Source organism: Solanum dulcamara, chromosome 9 (assembly GCF_947179165.1).
Source record: "Solanum dulcamara chromosome 9, daSolDulc1.2, whole genome shotgun sequence".
NCBI lineage: Eukaryota > Viridiplantae > Streptophyta > Magnoliopsida > Solanales > Solanaceae > Solanum > Solanum dulcamara.
In genome coordinates this window covers 73,842,533-73,848,532 of record NC_077245.1, presented here as the reverse complement: position 1 = coordinate 73,848,532, position 6,000 = coordinate 73,842,533, and positions in this window count along the sequence as shown.

Sequence of the window (6,000 nt, the reverse complement as noted above, 5' to 3'; positions counted from 1 at the left end):
GAGTTTTCAACTTCTTAGAAACGTTGTGGAAGAGTATTAATGGGTAAATAATTTTGCACATAAATGAATGAATAAGAAAAAGAGATTTATTTATTTAAAAACAAATTAATAGAAAAAGGTAAAAAAAAAAGAGAAAAAATATAATACCTTCCTTAATCTATGAGGCATGTTGCATCAACTCTCCTAATATAGCTTTAATATATATAGCGAGATTTGATGTAAATACTTTACATAAATAACTTTTTACTTCATTATAAATCAAAACATAAATTTTTTCTTATAAGTTCCAAAACAGATGAAGCAATTAAAAAAATTACATTATTTAAAAATTATAATCATCTTTCAAAAACAACACATCCATAAATCACCAAAAATGATTAATACAATTATATCTATCGGATTAGAAAAATTTTAAGCAAAAAATAACATATCCTCAAGCAAAAAACACATCAATGAATTACATAAAAAAATATGATAAATAAATTGCATTAAAGTACCAATTTTCTAACTAAGCTAAAAAAAACAGCAACAACAAAAGTACAAAACTAAGTTGTAAAAGAAAAGAAATACAAAAAAACTTACCTGTATCAAAATGAATGACAAAGATCATTTGGTAAAATAGGAACTTGTTAGATATTGTACAACTTGGTGGATTATATACGAGGTTTTAAAGATGAAAGGTTTGATAATCATAAATATTATTAATTACTAATTAAAAGTAGTCATAAAGATATGAGTTATAAAATGATTTTTAAAAATAGATTATTTAAGAAAAATAGGAAAAAATGTCAAAAAAGGAGAAAAAAGATAAATAGGATCTTGGCCAAAGAGAGGTGCCGCATCACTTTTTTAATATCGACCTTTATAATATATATAGATTCTCTTAATACTTATTACCATATATTTTATAAATCCTTAATTAATAGTTTTCCTAATACCTCTACCATATATTTAGAACTCGTTGATTCTTTAATTATTAATTCTCCTAATACTTCTTACAGTATATTTTAGGACTACTTAATAATGCTAGTACTTCTTACCAAATTTTTTTCTACTTCTGTTACCATATATTTTAGGAATACTTGATTCCTTAATTATTAATTTTCTTAATATTTATTACCATATAATTTGGGACTTCTTAATTATTAATTTTTCTAATACTTATTACCATATATTTTCATCTTTTTCTTACCATATATTTTAGGACACTTTGATTCCTTAATTATTAATTTTCCTAATACTTCTTAACATATATTATATGAATACTTAATTATTAAATTTTCTAAACTTCTATTATATATTTTAGGACTCCTTGATTGCTTAATTATTAATTCTCTTAATATTTGTTACTACATATTTTATGACTCATTAATTAATAAGTTTCCTAATACTTCTTACTATATATTTTCATCTTCCTCTTATAGTCTTATTATATATTCTAGAACTCTTTGATTTCTTAATTATTAATCCTCCTAATACTTTTTATCATATATTTTAGGACTAATTGATTATTAAATTTTGTAAAACTTCTTACCATATATTTTCTCATTTCTCTTACCATATATTTTAGGACTCCTTGATTCCTTAATTATTAATTTTTCTAATATTTATTATCATATATTTTGGAACTCCTTAATTATTAATTTTCCTTATACTTCTTACCATATATTTTCCTCTTTCTCTTACCATATATTTTAGGATTACTTGATTCCTTATTATTAATTCTCTTAATATTTCGTACCATATATTTTAGGAATCCTTAATTATTAATTTTAGTAATACTACTTCTTATCATATATTTTCCTATTCCTATTGCCAAATATTTTAGGCCTACTTGACATAATTAATAATTAATTCTCTTAATATTTATTAACATACATTTTTCCCTCTTTCTCTTACAATATATTTTAGGATTACTTGATTCCTTATTATTAATTCTCTTAATATTTCTTAGCATATATTTTGTGATTCCTTAATTATTAATTTTCCTAATACTTCTTACCATATATTTTTCTATTCCTATTAGCATACATTTTAGGACTACCTGATTTCTTAATTATTAATTCTCATAATATTTCTTATTATATATTTTGGGACCCCTTAACTATTAATTTTACTAATACTTCTTACCATATATTTTCCTCTTTCTCTTACCATATATTTTAGAACTCCTTAATTTATCATATTATAAATATAATTAAATAATAATTTTTAAAAAATAATAAATGACAATTTTGTCTGTTATTGTAGAGTGAAGAACAAAAAATTCAACCAATATTTTTAAGAACTTTAATTCTTTTAAAGTAATATAAATATAAATAGATATAGATAGTTCATAAATATACTTTTAAAATATATTTTAAAGACCCAGAAAAAGAAATATGTAGAAAAGGTAAAATAGAAAGAAAAAAAAACCAAAGAAGGGAAGAAATGAATAAAAGAATGAATAAAGATAAAAATGGGTCACAACCATCTCACCCAATTCATATTTGACCAAATTCATTTTTATTCATATTTATTTGGATAGATTACAATTCAGCCTATTTTATCTCAATCCCTTTAATCCGTCCAAATTCGATCCAAACTGTACATTTACCACCCCTAAGTAAGACTAAAGGGGAAAACTAATAATTGATTAAATTTTAATTTTCTAAAATAACAATTATTTTATAAAATATTTTTTAATAAGCAAGCATGATAACTAAAATGGACCACAGAATGTACAAATGGGTGATTTAATGAGGTGAGAGTGCAGGACTAGCCCCATCGAGTCCTGGATAGTAAAGAAAAGTGGGGTGCTATATTTTTCTTTATTATTGGTAGTATTTAGTAACCACATAGTTTCTTATTCTTGAATGTTTTTACTATATATTGCTTTATTTGCTTTGTATCTTGATCATATTTTTCTTTTAACACTACTTCAAATAACTTTTCGTTTGAGCAAATGATTTATCGAAACTAACCTCTATACCCCGCAAACATAAATGTAAAATTTGCACACATCTTATCTTTCATAGATTCACTTATAAAATTATATTAAGTATATTATTATTATTGTAATGAGGCAAGGGTATACATTAATTATTCAACATAAAATACTTAAAATCTATAAATAAAGGCATACTCCGTCTGTCCACTTTTACTCGTTAATTATTTCAATAATAGATTTTCTCTTTAAACATACCAAGAAAGGATTAAAAAATCTATTCACCCTCAATTATATAAGGATGCTAAAATAAAAGAAAATTTATACAACTAGGCAAACATAATCCTTGTATTTACTCCTTAAAAATCTACTTAAAAATTTAATTTTAAATTTACACGATTATACCAAATCCCCTATTTCACGTATAATTAGAGATTGTATTTGACTAATTTTCTCTCTCACAAACATATTTTATTCGTATTTCTCTCTCACGCTGTGACTCCACCAAGTTAGCACGATTTGCTTTTAATTTCTTCAAGTTTAAACCATAGATTTTCCTAAATTTACGCTTGTGTGATTATTCGTATTAGGTAAAAATTTTAATTAACGATAAGTGTATCTATGTATTTCTTCTTGTAATGTCAAGACTGTTGCTGAAGGAAAGTCGCCAAACATAAAGTATCAAAAGAGGCATGTGATTTCTTTAACGGATCCATTATATCATGGTATATCATATATCAAAAAAGGTATCATGATACATCATATATCGAAAAGGTATCATGATTTAATGTATCGAAAAGGTATCATGATACATCATATATCTGAAAGGTATCATGATACCATCAATTATATAATCTATGTAATTGTTTTTTGCGTTTCATATCTTGGAGTGTCTTATCAAAACTTGAATGATTGACATAATTGATACACTACAACAATAGACTAACTAATTTGATACTTCAATCCACAAGCCCTTAATAAACAAAAAGAAAACGAAATTCATAGGGTAAATAAAAATCGTCAAATTTTGTCTTTGAATTTATTTTGAGATAAATTGTTCTGTTATATCGTTTATAATCCCATAACATATTAATAACGTAAATTTCGTAAATTAATATAATTGATCACATTATTGCGTTAATTATTCACATCAATTAAGGAGTTGTGAATTTAATGGCAACAATCTGAATTGTATCAACAATAGAATTGCGCCAGAACATCGATATAAAAATGAAATTAAAATAGCGATGTTATATAAATCGCAAAAGTCTCACTGAACTGCATAATATAGACTTATACTCTAGCCTTTATGAAATTTTCTTTAATATAAATAACCGATATCCTTTTTAGATCCTTAATAATAGGCTCTCATAGATTTAGTTTTCTAATGGACGAAATGCACGTATATTTGATTTTTAAATCATTGTTTGAATCATATTAACAACACGTAAAAATTGCCAAGTCTATTCACTTCAAAAAAAGTTTTTTTGGGTAAATGAAATGATTTTACTACCAAGTAAGAAATACAAGCCAAGAAAAAGTCAAACTGGACAGTCCTCCAGTTTGCAGTAGATTTCTATCTTCTCTCTATTTGTCATCAGCCCAACCCGCTGTGACTGACACCCACAATACTTATTTCAGTGGGAGAACCATTTTTACAGACTAGCTTATCAAACTTTAGGAGATAGCAGTTAAAGACTTGCGAAAACAAGAATAAACCAGAAATAATGCTGAGTTCCCATAAACTCAGCCAACCATGTTAATAACAATGAAGTGTGGAAGTAAACACCTTCTAGGAACTAAAAGTCATCGTACCAAAACTCTAACTAACAAGTCTAGAACATGAGTACAACTCCAAATAGAAACAAATAATTAAACAGGGACATTGTCTGAACATCTGAGTCCCGAAAGAGGGACTGAGATAAGTAGAAAAGTCCTTGATAGCATGACAGAATAGCTCACCCTTGGACTTTGAACAACCTGTTAATCTTCCAACCGAGGTCTCTCTGCAACGGGCTGAATATGCCCTGTACTCAACAAAAGGCAGAGCAAAAGTAGTATCACTACACAAAATAATGGTGTATTGGTAGGATCACGCAGTTAGCCGGTAAGCGAATCATAGACAAGTAAATTTCAACGCAATAGGCATATACATATACAGAATAAGTCAACCACATCTCAATATCACAGCTCAATGTCTTCCACATGCTACAAATTCACACAAGGGTCCTCTCAAGGGACCTACGTGACACCCGATCCAAATACGTGTCGGAACGTGACATCCAATCTAAATTATGTGTCGAAACGCGACATTCGATCCCAAAATATCACTATCACAACGACATTCAATGTTACAACATTTATACCACCAAGAACAGGTTCATCATAATAATAGGCCAGCAAGTGATTATTTCACACATAATCTAGCATGTTTCCTATTCATATACACACATGCATATCATGAAGCAATTTAACAAGTATATGAAACATATACGGGAAACTAAACCATTACCTACCTCAAATTCAAGCTTTCAGAACCTTACAACGCAATAGCCTTCCCTTTTCGAGTTCGTTCTTAGTCTAGAAACATTAAATATATATCAAGGATCAATACAATGGCCTAACTACCAAGAATACAACACAATTTCATTCCCTAGGCCAAACCTATAATCCTAACCTTACCCTAGGGCTATTTCCCACCATAGGTTTTCAATTCAAACCGTCCCCCAATGATTATCACCCATACTTCTAGTTTCCAAGAATCAAAGTATGAATCTAAAACCCTTACCTTAAGAGTGTAATTCCGTGAAAAATTAATGAAAATCACTCTAGGTCGTCTCTTGGGGTTTTAGAAACTGTTTCTTGCAGAAAAGACTGTTTCTGGTCTTTTTCACGATTTAAGTCGCGACTGTCCCGCTCTAGCGGGATAGATCCCGATCTGGCGGCTCCACTCTCCCGCTCTGGCGGGATATGCGGGAACAGTGAGCTTGGAGTTTATGGTCCAAGCCCCATTTCACAACACACTCTTTTTCTAAGACGTATTAAAATATACCCCTCACGCAAACTTTGATTTC